This window comes from Astyanax mexicanus, chromosome 10 (assembly GCF_023375975.1).
Source record: "Astyanax mexicanus isolate ESR-SI-001 chromosome 10, AstMex3_surface, whole genome shotgun sequence".
Classification (NCBI taxonomy): Eukaryota; Metazoa; Chordata; class Actinopteri; order Characiformes; family Acestrorhamphidae; genus Astyanax; species Astyanax mexicanus.
The window spans coordinates 34643919-34659354 of record NC_064417.1 but is presented as its reverse complement, the minus strand read 5'-3'; the positions used below and the strand labels follow the sequence as shown (position 1 = coordinate 34659354).

The 15436-nt window shown below is 41.9% G+C and overlaps 1 protein-coding gene and 1 long non-coding RNA gene across 8 annotated transcripts in view; one reads left to right on the top strand and one right to left on the bottom strand.

Annotated features, from left to right (window-relative positions):
* pcdh1b (protocadherin 1b) overlaps nt 1–15436 on the bottom strand; it is a 200139-nt gene that overhangs the window by 10838 nt on the left and 173865 nt on the right. The window lies entirely within an intron of this gene.
* Nucleotides 3539–14294, top strand: LOC103047198 (uncharacterized). 4 transcript variants are annotated; one of them, XR_007440934.1, is made up of 5 exons: nt 3539–3767; nt 3917–3966; nt 5066–5158; nt 10320–10420; nt 13632–14294. It is a non-coding gene; the product is annotated as an uncharacterized LOC103047198 (long non-coding RNA). The 4 variants fall into 4 exon arrangements; XR_007440933.1 differs by lacking the exon at nt 13632–14294 and adding an exon at nt 8488–8808 and having other exon boundaries at nt 10320–11252; XR_007440931.1 differs by lacking the exon at nt 13632–14294 and having other exon boundaries at nt 10320–11252.

Genomic DNA, 15436 nt, shown 5'->3' with positions numbered 1-15436 from the left:
TGTAATTCGCATTTGATTCACATGCTCATTCTGACAGGTTGTAATAAACTACAGGAAATGTAGGGGGTGCTCTATAATGCTCTATAATGTGAATATGATCCACTCGTTCATTCTGACAAAGAGTATTACACTACTGGAATTGTAGAATTGATCTATAATGATCTGCATGCTCGTTCTGATAGACTATAACACACAACATGAAACTTAGGGTGTGCTCTATAATGCTCTACAATGCTCAGATGACCCACCCACTCATTCTGAGAGACTGTATTTTGCTACCGGAAGTGTGGGGGTGCTCTATAATGCATTATAATGCTGTATAATGGTCATATAATACACACAATTGCTCTGACAGACTGTATCATCCTACCAGAGGTGTATTATTTTATTTGAGTTTTTATTAGAGTACTCTACAATCTTCTGTAATATTAAAATGCTCTAAATTGTTTTCACATGCTTTATAATGTTCTACAAAGTAGATGCACACTCTGCAATGCCTCGTAATGATGACATGCACTCTGTAATTGTTCTAAAATGTTCATGTGACCTCTATAATGTTGTATAATGTTCATGTATGCTGTATAATGTTCTTGTTTTTTCATGAATTCAGCATATTTGCTTCGTTTTGCTACCGCAGTTGGCTGGACTTCATTAGCGGTACATGCTTTTTCTTTCTTTTTAAAGTGTTAGCGTAGCGCATACCTGCTCGTTTATCATCTCTCCTGATTAAAAACACACACAGAGGCAGCGCCGACTGCCAAAACCAAAAACAGCACACGTCTCCTTAATTTAGCTTCGGCTTTTCCAGCTCGGCTCTTTACAGAGGAACTCTTCAGAACCTCGGCGGCTGATTGCAGCGAATCGCTTAGACGCGGAGATGAGTCACCTTCACATTCAAAAACACATGTATTTATATACCTGCGGCTCATCTGCATTATAATTTTAGGTTTATTGTGAAATGTGTGTTAATTACTCTCCTGCAATTATTGACCCTCTCCTAATGGCTTAATTAAACAGGAGCTAAATAAATACACAAATCATTTGTGAGCGGCTAGGTTGACTAGCATGTGGCTACAGTCCCTCTCATACTGGGCATTAATACATTATTAACAAATCGTTAATCTGATGCTTTGCCTGAGGCTTCAGCATGAGCTGCTATCAGATATGAGAAATCCACAGTGCATTCAAAACAGCACACAGACAGTAATTAGCTATAATTAGCTTGTAATTACCTATATCAAATACACTGAGCATCAAATGTTTGGAGACACCTAGCTTCTCTTTTTAAAATGCATTAGAACATCATCATGTTTATACCCAGCTGTGTAATTGTCAGTGATATTAGTTTTCTAGCTAATAGGTATGTTCACATAAATGGAAGGACTGGTAACCTAACCTTTCCTTAATCTACGGCCATAGTTTAAATAAAAAATACAGCACAAAATATCTGGTTATTTATCTTTATCATCTTAGATTATGTAGATACAAAGTTCATATACCAAAAAAAAAGTAAGTCAGCTATGCCAGAAATCTAATTATTGTGGGATCAATTTCTGGGACTTGCCCTGTTGAAGGTGATGCTGTGCTGCTTTCAGCATAGCCATAATTTGAAGAAAAAAAAAGCTATATATAATTAAGTTAAACTCAAACATGCTTCTGTAGGTACAGTTGGGATACATTTTAAACATATTTAAATCCAAAGCTACCTCTGATCAGTCACATTATAAACTGAGACTTCATTATAGACATTATAGAATTATACTGTAGATCTTCAGCCACAAAACCACTGACCATGACTGCAATGACTACTCTATTCCCAAAGCTGACCCCTCCCCTAAATTGAGGAAAACAAAACAAAACAAAGGGTTAAGGTCTGTAACCAGCAGCTATGGTGCAACGCTCGAATACAGGACACAAGGACTATTAAGAAGAGCAAAAGGCTCTGTCCACCATCACACTGTCTACAACATTATCTTTAGATGGTTAAAAGAAAGAGATGAAGGAAGGAAAAGCAGAAAGATGGAGAGGGGAAGAATTTGAGGGAGTGATTGAAAGAGGAGCTAAAAGAGTGAGAATAGTAGGATTCTCGAAAGTGAAGGAGACGACTAGAGAGAGACAGTAGGAGTATTTGTGAGAAATATAGGAGAAAGATTTGAGAGAGTGATCATAGAATAAAGCTAAAAGAGTGAGAAGAGGAGGATTCTAGAGAGAGAGAGAGGAGAAGAATTTGAAAGAGTGATCATAGAAGGAACTAAAAGAAAGAAAGGAGGAGAAGACTACAAAGAAATAGGAGGAGTATTTGCAAGAAGTATAGGAGGAAGATTTGACAGAGTGATCATAGTAAAAGCTAAAAGAGTAATATGAGGATTCTAGAGAGAGAAATGAGGAGGTTTGAGAGTGATTATAGAAGGAGTTAAAAGAGTGACAGCAGGAAGATCAGTGGAGGAACTAAAAGAATGAGAGGAGAAGACAACTAGAGAGAGATAGGAGAAGTGTTTGTAAGAAATGTAGGAGGAGAATTTGAGAGAGTGTTTTTTGAAGAAGATAAAAGAGTGAGAGGAGGCGGATTCGAGAGAGAGAGGAGGAGAGTGATCAAAAAAGTGATAGGAGGAGGATTTTAAAAAGTAATCATAGGAGAAGCTAAAAGTGTGAGAGCAGGAGGATTCTAGAGAGAGATACAGGATGAGGATTGGAGAGAGTGATCAGAAGGGGCGCTAAAAGAGTGAGAGGAGAAAAAGCCGAGACAGAAAAAGAGAATGAGAATTTGAGAGAGTGATCAGAAGAGGAGCTAAATGAGTGTGAGGAGGAAAACCTAGAGAGAGAAAAGAGGAGGATTTGAAAAAGTGATCATAGGAGGAGCTAAAAGAGTGAGAGGAGGAGAAGCAGAGAGAGAGAGAGAGAGAGACAGAGGGAGAAGCAAAAAGAGTGAAAGCTACTTAAACACACCTACGAGTATAATGGACCCTGCTATTTATACCAAGGAAGATCGTTCATGCTAACACCTGCACCTCTGCAGAATTTCAGTTTTACAACTTATCCTACATAAAAAGTATCCACAGGAATGTGCAGAAATTTGTGGGCGTGTTTGAGTTTTCCACGGGTTTCTTTCTCTCGCCACGGTGAGTTCCAGGCTGGCAGAGCTGCCCGCAAACTGACCGGATCCTTTCCGTGCCAAATCTCTGCTTTGAGGCTAAACGTGGAATGACCGCAGCACCATCACTTGGACTGAGTCCCAACGACCTACATCTGCTAAACATCGCCCTTATCGGATCCACTCCAATCGATGGCCCCGGAGTGGAGGGGGTGAGGGAGGGCGAGGCTGATCTTTAGCGGCCCAAAGCCACGCTGTGTTCGGGTGTGTTCACGCGGTCTGAGCACAGAAAACCCCCTTCTGGCTTTGGAAGATAAGCAGCAAGAGAAAAGGCTGTAGCCCGCGGCTAAATCATGCTAACACTAAGCGCCGTGACATCTTCCCCTCATGAATGTTTGAAAGTTGCACTTGTGCGTGTGTGTGTGTGTGTGTGCGTGCATGTGTGTGTGTGCGTGCATGTGTGTGTGTGCGTGTGTGTGTGAGTCTGGCTGGGCCGCAGGCTGTAACCGCTGGCTGCGAGGGGAGGCGGGCCGACAGCAGGACACGCACTCTGAACCAGCGGAATAGAGACGTGTATCTAGAGCAGGCTAATGAAATTAGCCGCCTGAGAGAGCAAACAAAACACCTATCAATATGCAGCAGCGCCGACCGAGGGAGCTCAGCCTGAGCCACACAGGTAGATACATACATTCCACTCACTGGAGAGATGTAGTGCTCCTCACTACTGGGCTATGGGAAGTTGGAGTGAGGAGCACTGTAGCTATGATGTACACCACTGAGTGACCACTGAGTGATTTAGGTCAACTGAACTCTTTTCTTGAAAAGGTGAAGTGACAAAGCTCTGGAAAACTTAAAGACTTTTGAACATTTCTATGGTGAGTTGGAGTGATTACATTTCTCTTGGATTAATTCAAATGGTGAGCTGATGTTAGGAACCATGAATATACAATTTTAATTAAGGACAATTAAATTCCTTCATGGCGAGTTGGAGGAAAATAAGACCACTGACATCCTTTGGGATGAGTTGGAGTAAACCTCAGTGGAGAGAACCACTGAATTTCTTAAGGGTTGAGTTGGGGTGATGGAGGTATGTTAAAAATGTTTGAGATGAGTTCTAGTGATGATGCTCTGGTGAATTTGTCTGGCATGATTTGGAATGATTAAGGTCAACAGAACTCCTTTCTTAAAGAGGTGAAGTGATTAAGTTCTTGTACTTCAGAAAACCTTTACAGTGAGTTGGAGTGATAGATGTCCATTGAGTCCCTCTGGCATGGAACAAGCCCATACTTAGGGCCACTGAATTCCTTCATGGTAATTTGGAGTGGTAGAGGACCACTGAATTCCTTTGGGGTGAGTTGGAGTGATAGAAGACCATTGAATTCCTTTGGGGTGAGTTGGAGTGATAGAAGATCATTAAATTCCTTTGGGGTAAGTTGGAGTGATAGAAGACCATTAAAAATTATTTGGGGTGAGTTGGTGTGATGGAGGTATACAAAAAATGAGACACGTTCTAGTGAAGATGCTCTGGTAAACTTGACTGGCATGAGTTGGAGTGATTTAGGTCAACTGAACTACTTTCTTGAAGAGGTTGATTAAAAAGACTCTAGAAAACTTGTATTTGAGGGCTTCTGAACACCATTATAGTGAGTTGGAGTGATTGAATTCCTCTTGGACGAATTAAAATGGTGAGCTGATTCTAGGAACCATGATTAAACACCTTATAATTAAGGACCATTGAATTTCTTTGGCGTGAGTCGGGGTGATGGAGGTATACTAAAAACATATTTGAGATGAGTTGTAGTGATGATGCTCTGGTGAACTTGTCCCGCATGAGTTAAGTGAGTTAGGTGAACTAAATTCCTTTCTTGAAGAGGTATATGTACTGTACAAATACAGGAGAGGAATACATACAGTATATATTTTAAAGCTGTAACAGAAACAGCAGTAAACTGTTTTTCTCTGTGCTATTCTCAGCTTTGCTGAGATTTACAGGTTGGACAGCTGGAGGGACGGCGTGTGTGGAAATGCTTGGACGGGTGATGAACGCAGACGCAGGTATAAATACAGGTATAAATACAGCTGCTGTTTATGACACACTCCTACACACAACACTGCTTCACCTGCCTTTCTGACGGATTCCCGCCGCCACCATCAATCAATTCATATTCAGTTATTTTCTGAACACGGCTAAAAAAACAATGCTGACCTTCATATTGGTCAGGAAGTCCAGCAGGAGGCTGCTCAAGCATGTGAAGAAAACATCCTCCTTCTGACGTTCTCCCAGCATTCTTCTTACCAACCAGTAAAAGTACTGCAAGAGGGGTTCCTCAATCAGTGAAACAGTTTTGGGGTGCAATACAGAACCTGATTAAAAAGGTACTAAATCTACACAATTTTTTTAACAAAGCGGAGAACCTTCACTGAGATCCATTCCATCATCATCATACTTTTCATAATTACCATCATTATTATCATTCACCTCAATATCCAACACATAATGCTCATCCTCATCTTTCACAACATTCTCATCAACCTTATCAGCATCCTTAACCTCGTCATCATCATCATCATCACCATTCCTTTTGTGATCATCCTCATCATTTCCCCCTCCTCATCCTCATTGTCATCATCCTGATTATCATCCTTATAATCCTTGTTAACCTTATGCTCAGTATCCTCAACCTCATCATTATCTTTATCATCCTTATTACCATCATTATCATTGATAACATTCTCATTTTTGTCATGCCACCTTATCATCATCCTCATCATCCTCATTAGAATTCCCAACCCTATTGATATCTTCATCATCCTCATCTTCATTATCATCATTTTCCTCTTCATCGAAATCAAAATTCTCATCATGACACCTGATCATACTCATCATCATCATCATCATTATCATCATCATCATTATCATCCTTTTCAGGATCATTCTCATAATTTTACCCATTCTCATTATTCATTAGTCATCATCCCGATGTCATCCCTATAATCATCACCAACCTTATGCTTTGTATGCTCAACCTCATTATTTTCAACTTCCTCATCTTCATTATTCTCATGAGCATCCTCAACCTCATCATTATCTTCATCATTCTCATCACCATCATTATCATTCATAGCATTCTCATTCTTGTCATGCCACCTTATCATCATCCTCATCATCTTCGTTTGAAATCAATATTCTCATCATGACACCTGATCATACTCATCATCATCATCATCATCATCATCATCATCATCATCATCGTCATCATCATCATCCTCCATTTCGGGATCATTCTCATAATTATCCCCATCCTCATCATCATTGTCATCCTCCTGCGTATCATCCTCATCAAGCTTATTCTCCGTATCCTCAATCTCATCATTTTTAACATCATCATTATCTTCATCAATCTTATGAGCATCCTTAACCTCACGATCATCACCTTCATCGTTCTAATGAGCGTCCTCATGTGCATCCTCAACCTCATCATCATTATCTTCATCAGCTTCCCCAAATTTATCATCATTAACCTCACCATCGTCATCCTCTTCATTATAAATCAATTGTGAGGAAGATCAGAATCTTTAAATATTAGGAATAAACTGAAGTGAGAGAAATGAGCAGAGAGCTCAGACTGTGGAGATTCAGTTCTGCTGAAAAGTGAACAAAAGAGTGTGAAGAGCTCATCGGTGGAGGTCCGCACACCACCCACACACACATTCTCACAGACACACAGACACGCACACACACACACACACACACTGCTAACCAGAAAACTGCAGTAAGGGCCGGCATCACTGTGTTTGACAGATGGAAAGAACACAAGCGAGAGTTAAAGAGAGAGAGAAAGAGAGAGAGAGGGAGAGAGACAGAAAAGACACAAATGATGAACTTCGAAAATTCTGATGTGCAAGCAAAAGAAGCACACACACACACACACTCTGGATCTTTGTTGAGCAGACAGGCCGTATTGCTGAGTGTGTGTCCGGGGTTGTATGACTGAAAGCGGAAGGTCAGAGGTCGTGGATGAAGTGACCAGTTGGGTCAGTGAAGACGACAGCTCAGAGTGCCCCCGTCCCAGACCTGTCAGTACCAGGAGTGCGTATGTGTGTGTGTATGAGTGTGATTGTGTGTGTGTGTGCACGCATGAGTGTGTCTATGAGTGTGAGTGTGTGTGTGTGTGTTTGTTTATCCCTTAATTCTAAACATACGGCCCCTGAACATCTTGTTTTGAGACACACCATATGCTCGACCCTGAGAGCCAACAAACACACAAAGACACACACAAACACACACACACACACACACACAGGGCTGGACTAATGAATATTTCTATATTCAATAAGCTAATTGGTGGAGAACCATCAAAACAACAAGGAATTTCAGTTTAGTTCATTAATGTGTAAACTCCACCTCCACCATTAGCTAATTTAACTGCTAGTGCCCCGGTAGGGATAGTAATACTCTGTTAGCACTAAGCTAACCCACAGAACTGAGACTGCTGTGCTAAAGAACCCAGCCCATAATGATGTGTTTATTTTGCTTCGGTTTTACTGCACTTCTCAAACTGGTTGGGTTGCTAGGTGTTGCTAGGTGGTTGTTATGGAATATTGTTTTTACTTGCTTACGTATGCCATGTGGGTAGCATTTAGGGTTTCTGGTGGTTGCTATGGTAACCTTGGAGGTGGCTACTTTGATATTGCAGGTGGTTGCCATGGTATTTAAAAGTAAGTTATAGGTTTTTGTTGTGTTAATTCTTTTTCTGTGTGATAATTCTTAAAAAATGTCAGGTAGTTGTTGCAGTACTGTGAGATTTCTGTGGTGGGGATGGGTGGTTGATATGTCATTAAAGACTGGAGTTTGTGCTGGGTATTGCTAGGTGGTTAGTATGGTATCTACCGTGGATTCAATATTGGCGTTGGACATTCTGCAATGGTTTCTAATGGACTGTTAAATGGTTGCCATGGTGTGGTGTTATAAGGCTTTGATTTGTATTATATTTTGGTGGTTGCTGTGTTTTTTATATGTGAGTATTAGGTTGTTGCTTTTAAGGGTTGATTCTCTATGTGGTTACTAATGTTTTTGAGTGGTTGTTTAGATGTTTTTGCAGAGATGACATGTTATTATCTTGGTATTAAGGATTGCTATATTTATAGGGTATTGATAGGTGGTTAGTATGGTATCTGCAGTGGATTCCAGGGGCTGATGTTACAGATGGTTTCAAGGGTATTGATAGGGTAAATGGGTCCATTTCCAAAAAAATGTGGTTAGGTGGTTGCTAAGGTGTTAGGTAGAAAGCATGCATCCAATCAAATAACAGGATACAAGCACATCATCCCCAGGCATTTAGAGGCTTTTATTTCCTGTGTCAATGTGTGTGTGTGTGTATGTGGTCTTATCTCAGTAGGCCAGAGGCTAGCAGGCTGTGATATTTCCCATCATCCCCCACTGCATCGATCCGCTACCACAACTTCCTCTTCCTGCCCTCCACACGCACACACACACACACACACACACACACACACACACACACACACACACACACACACACACACACACACACACACACACACACACACACACACTATGCCCCTATAGAATAACCTGGGCTTCAGATCGATGCATCAAACTGAGGGCTGATCCCTGAACAGTGCAGTGTGGAGCAGCAAACAAACAAACAAACAAACAAAGAGACAAACAGTGACCTCTGTAACCTGTTTATCAGGTAAGTCTTTTTTATCCTCCTTTACTGCTGTCTCACTCTCACTGCTGTCTCATTCTCACTGCTGTCTCACCATCACTGCTGTCTCACTCTCTCCCCTCATTCTCACTGCTGTCTCACCTACACTGCTGTCTCACTCACACTGCTGTCTTACTCATAGTGCTTTCTCACTCCTATCTCATTCTCTCTTTGCGGTCTCATGATCACTGCTGTCTCACTCTTTCTGCTCACATTTACTGCTCTCGTTCTCACTACTGTCTTACTTTTACTGCTGTCTCACTCTCACTGCTGAATCTCTAACTCAAACTGCTGCCTCACTCAAACTGCTGTCTCTCATGCTCACTGCTCTCACTCTCCCTGCCATACACACTCTCATTCTATTACTGTCTCACTTTCACCACTGTCTCACTCTCCCTGCTCACTACTGTCACACTTTTTAACTGCTGCCCCACTCTCACTGCTGTCTCACTATCACTGCTGTCTAACTATCACTGCTGTCTTACTCTCTCTGCTCTTATTCTCACTTCCGTCACACTCTTACTGCTGTCTCATTCTTCTGTGATTGTCTCACTCTCACTGCTGTCACACTCTTACTGCTGTCTCATTCTTCTGTGATTGTCTCACTCTCACTGCTGTCACACTCTTACTGCTGTCTCATTCTTCTGTGATTGTCTCACTCTCACTGCTGTCACACTCTTACTGCTGTCTCATTCTTCTGTGATTGTCTCACTCTCACTGCTGTCACACTCTTACTGCTGTCTCATTCTTCTGTGATTGTCTCACTCTCACTGCTGTCACACTCTTACTGCTGTCTCATTCTTCGGTGATTGTCTCACTCTCACTGCTGTCACACTCTTACTGCTGTCTCATTCTTCTGTGATTGTCTCACTGTCAATGCTGTCACACTGTTACTGCTGTCTAATTCTCTTGTGATTGTCTCACTCTTACTGCTGTCTCATTCTCTCATTCTACCTACTGTCTCACTTTACTTTACTGCTTTACTGATTTCACTCTTACTGCTATCTGACATTTTTTTCTTTTCTGCATCACTCGCACTACCCTAAACTTCACTCTTAATTCTGTCTATCTCTCTCTCACACACACACACACACACACACACACACACACACACACACACACACACACACACAAAGACACACACACACACACACAGAGATACAGACAGACACAGTATATGTAGGTTACAGTGCTGATCAGAGCGGAGACTGTAGTTGAACTCAGTGTTTTGATGATAACATGGCAGAAACAGAAAATACCCCTAAACCCCCCCTCCACCACCCCCAAACCACCCCGCAACCTCCCTAAACACCCCACCATTCCCCTCATCCTTTTGTCTTTTTCCTCTTTTCCTCAGAAAGGCAGCGTGTGCAGAAAAAAGGCTTTTAAATTTTTTAAAGTGCACTGTGTGTGTGTATAAGTGTGTGTGTGTGTGTGCATTTGATTCATTATTAAACACAGCACTATTCTCTCTCTCTCTCTCTCTCTCTCTGCAGCTGATAAGCAGCAGTGCGCTCAGGGCTCTCGCTCGCCCACCGCAGATTAAAGCACAAAAACAAGAGGAGGAAACGCAGATCCCCAGAAGCCCCGCCCCAAAGTGACACTTCAGCACAACTCATAACTTTTTTTTTCCAGACAATCCGCCCAAAAATTCCCTTCTTTTGTCTGGCATTAGAGCTGCGAGGCTAACGTAGCTAACATCCAATAGAAGCTCACACCCCTCACATTAATATGCATACAGTACAATTTGAAATTCTCACAGTAAAGTAGTTACAGTAGATTAGCTGCAGTAGGCTAATAACATTGGTCTAATGATATTAGTCTAGCTAATATTAGCAGGCTAGCATGCTAACTGCACTTTACCCCAACTTAGACTGATCTCAGTGGAGTTTCACACCCACCACCACCACCATAATTCACTCACAGAGAACTAAAGATCGCTATTGTTTAAACAGCAAGTGAAGCTCCAGGTCCTTCAGCGCCCCCTGTCCAGGTCCTGCACTGCAGATGATCAAATACTCCAAATTCGAACTGGATCAGTACTCACTGATCTGTTTTCTGATCATATCTTTAACCCATCAGTATTTTTTTTACTCTTTAGGTTACCCAACCCATCTGAGCTGCGTTTTGATTGGCTGCTGGTCATTGGTGCACATTTACTGAGGACAGAGGACAGTCAGGACGATACTGTGTCAGCACTTGTGTGTTCTACTTTAATAGTGTAATAATAATAATAATAATAATAATAATAATAATAATAATAATAATACGCTGGGATGCTATATTTACGTAGATTGCCCCCTTATCTAAGATATACAGTACCTGGTCAGGTGACCCTAAACTGACCAAAATTAAACAAGTCTAAAGATCCAAAACATCAGACCTGTTTAGATACAGTAGCAGATACACAAGCCATTGTAAAGTGTGTGTGTGTGTGATCTGCAAGCTAGCGTGTGGTTCTGACCGCTGTGCTGCTAATTAACCAGGACAGTGATTTTACTGACCACACACCAAGACCAGAGTCTCTCACAAACACACACTCACACACACACACACAAACACACACACGCACACACTGCTGGGACTCACACTCAGATACCCTCCACTGAGGAGCGAAATGTCCCCTGATAGTATTGGTAACACCCAAACACACACACACACACACATACAGACACACACACTGTCCATCATATTATTTTGTCTTTAATATCTGTGCACCTACAGATAAGTGTGTATTGTGATCAGGACCAAATCCTTTATTATAGTCCTTTATTATCATCTGATACCAATCTGATCTGATCTGTGTATTTACATGTGTTACAGTGTAATTACATTCTGCAGGCCCCCTCACAGTCATTCCTCGGGCCCCCTAGTGGTCAGTATTCTGTATGAATGAAAAAAAAAATGTTTAAATTTAAAGCTGATGTCTGTAGGTTTTGGGATTTAGGGGATTTAGGGTCCTCTCTGGTGAAAATGGGTAATTGCACCGAACATTGCGAATAATCATTTTAAACTGGGCGGGTGTGATACGGTTTCCTTTTAGAGCGGATGAATCCGATTCCAGGTTATCTTCAGTCAGAGAGAGAAAGCACTTTCAGGTGACAGAGCTCTCTCCACCGTTCAAACGCCAATCCAATATTAATCCTGGTTTTACCGTGGACTCAGAGCTTGCTTCACTCCGTCGTTTCTATGTTTTTACTGTGGGTGAATGAGCTACTGAGCTCTGAGTTTCCCCTTCTGAAGTCTCCATTGCTCCACCAGCCACTCGTGTTCAGTAAAACTGAGCCGAATCCTCTTTTAGATGCTGTACACGTGTGACGTGGCCACAAGAACTCCCACGAAAATCTACCCGACACCCTAGTTTTTAGAATGAATAGCAGGGAAGGTCGTTCCAGCACACTGGTACCATTAAACACAATATTTTATCCCTTCTCCACTCAGAAATGCTTCTGTTTTCAGCTTAGAAACAAAAAAAATACCGACTGAAACTTTAAGGTGATTTAAGGTGGAATGCATTTTACTACACTTAGTACAGTATAGAACCAAGCATAGAATCGATTTATAAATGTATCCATTTAACCAGAATAGAACAATTTAAGCATTGAAATGGTTGTTTGAGTGTTGTGGTTCTTTACAGAACCACTAGCTTCTGTAATAAACCTTAAAGAACCATTTTTTAAAGGACAAATCCTTCTAATACACAGAACACACTCACGCTCACTCACAGAGCTCCTTCAGAGGCATTTAGTGGCTGGTGGTCCTGCGGCTGTGTGTGTGTGTGTGTGAGTGTATGTGTGTGTGTGCGTGTGTGTGATCTAGAATAATGAGGGCCCGTGGGTATGAGTGCCACTCGTGCACCCGCACAGCCGGGGCAGGACGGCCTAACTGGGGCAGAAACACATCTACCCCCTGGCTCAGCAGGACTCGGTCCAAAAATACACACACACACACACACACATATATAAACACACATTACCACACTATTTGTCATACTCCCAGAAAAGTGAGTGTGTGTGTGTGTGTGAGAGTGTAAGGATGCAGTAATGAGGGGAAAGCTGAAGAGTCTAAATAGGGCTGAGCACAGAAAATAGGCGGAGCTAGGGTTGAGATAAGACATGGTTAAGGCGGAGCTGGAAATGAAACCTAATAGTGTTTAATACAGTAAGGGCGGGGCTTGGAAGGTTACTAAGCAATGTTGAGAGGAGAAAGAAAGAGAGATACAGATGCAGACAGAAAGAAAGATAAATAGAAAGAGAGAGAGAGAGAGAGAGAGAGAGAGCAGTGGGTATGGATGAGTAACAAAGAGTGGATTAGGGGAGTTGGCAGTGCCAGGTTTGTCCGGGTTGGCATGTGGGGGCATAATGAACCCGGTCCGTTTGCCCAGACTGGAAATGCCTGAGGCCAGAGAACGTACACACACACACACACACACACACACACACATGCGTGTGCAATTGCACGCACACAGTCTAAAAAAACAGAACTAAAAAAAATGTGTGACCCTGAAAATATACTCTACATACAGTACAATATAGAGTGTATTACTAAAAACACTTACACTATATACAAAAATACAAGCATGCAATATATTTGCAAATCTTAGCATGCCGATATGTAAATGATTACAGGTATAGTCTGGTTTAATACTTGGTTTTACCACAAGAGAGCGTTAAAAAAGGCTATCAGGGGCTTACTCTGAGTAGTATAGCTCTTGGTGAGAGACTGCTATATATGCTATATATTGCTATATATGCTTCTAAAATGCCATTGAAGGGATGTTAATCAGTTTTCAAACTTTTTTTTTTTAGAGTGGGCACATCATTGGACTGATAATTCACTTCCATGAACTGCTAACCATCTAAGCCCTCCACCAACCAGCCATCATCACCTTCATTTGCATTGGTGTCCCATGTTGAAGAAACCTGGACTGCCTCAGATTGGAACTGTATCGTCTTTACTGATTGAGGCCCTTATTGTGAGTGCTTCAATCATACCTTGACTGTGGTGCAACACACTGACCCAACTGCTGGTGTGATCATTTGGAGATGACAGTTTCAAATCACAGTTGGTCACTCTTAGTAGTGATACGAGGGACACAAACAGCTCAGCAATATGTGCAGAACATCCTGCAGCCACATGTGATGCCTCTTATAGTAGAACTGGCATTTTCACTGCCAAGTCTCCAGTTTAATCACCAATTGAGCATTTATGGAAGCAGTTGCAATGACATCTTCAGTAACCTATGATTGTAGAGCAGGATCTACAGGCCCAGCTATAACATCTGTGGGTAAATGTGCTGCAGGATGCCGTACGAAACCTATACACCTCCATGCTCAAATATATATCTCATCTTGTATACAGGCCTCATTGTACAGTTTCCCTCAAAAAACTTATTTTTTCCCTCTAATACTGTAATCAATCTATTATATAATTTCATTGTTACATACAATTACATTTCACTTATTCACTTCTTACTGCCTTATTTTTTGTGAATGAGGGTAAAGCATTTTTAGTAGTACCCAGAACCCACTTATCAGTACTATACGGACCCAGTATGCGTACTGTCGGACCCCTCTGCTGATGATGTAGTTGATGTAGGAGCTGAAGCTGAGTGGATGGTCCGACCCACAAAACACTGAAACTGCTCTAAGAGCTCAGAGTCAGCACCATTGAAAGTGGAGCACATCTGCGCTAGGGGTACCAAGCGCTTACTGTGTGTGTGTGTGTGTGTGCTGACTGAACAGACTGAGGATGTGTGTGGACAGATGGTGTGAGGCAGTGTGTACGGCTAAACAGGGCCGTTACCTGTTACCATACAATCAATCAGTACACACACACACAGAGACACACAGACACACAGACACACACAAAATTTGGGTTTTGAACTCTGAAAATATGTGTGTGTGTGTGTACTGACTGAACAGACTGTGGATGCGTGTGTGTGGGGACAGATGGTGTGAGGCAGTGTGTACGGCTAAACAGGGCCGTTACCTGTTACAATCAATCAGCACACACACACATACACATTTAGAGATTTGAACCCTGAAAATGGGCCTGTGTGTGTGTGTGTGTGTGTGTGTGTGTGTGCTGGTGTACATATGTTTTGGTGCAGGGCAGCAGCTGGCATGTCAAACTAAATTTCAGAGGTAGAGTTAAAACTATCTCTCTCTTTCTCTTCCTCTCTCTCTCTCTCTCTCTCTCTCTCTCTCTCTCTCTCTCACACACACACACACACACAGACACACACACACACACACACACACACACCAAACACTCAGTGTCCTGACATAAGGTCAAGCCCCCCTTATGTGTATACGTTCAAAAGTATTCAGACAGCCCCTATAATAGGATGTTCTATTGCAGCTGTGATCACATGAACCTGATGGCTCCATGTCTAATGCCAGGTGTGGGATTAAGGGGTATAAAGCCCCCAGTATGGAGCTGTAGAACAGTGCTACTGTGTACCCTGGAATAAAGGAGCTCCATACAATAATTTTGGATAGGATTTTGTTGATATTTGATTATCCAACATCAGATCCAGACTTCACTGATGCTCTCAGTCTGCCAGAGAATAAATATGTGAAGTATAAAGTTGGAATTTTGGAATCTTTAC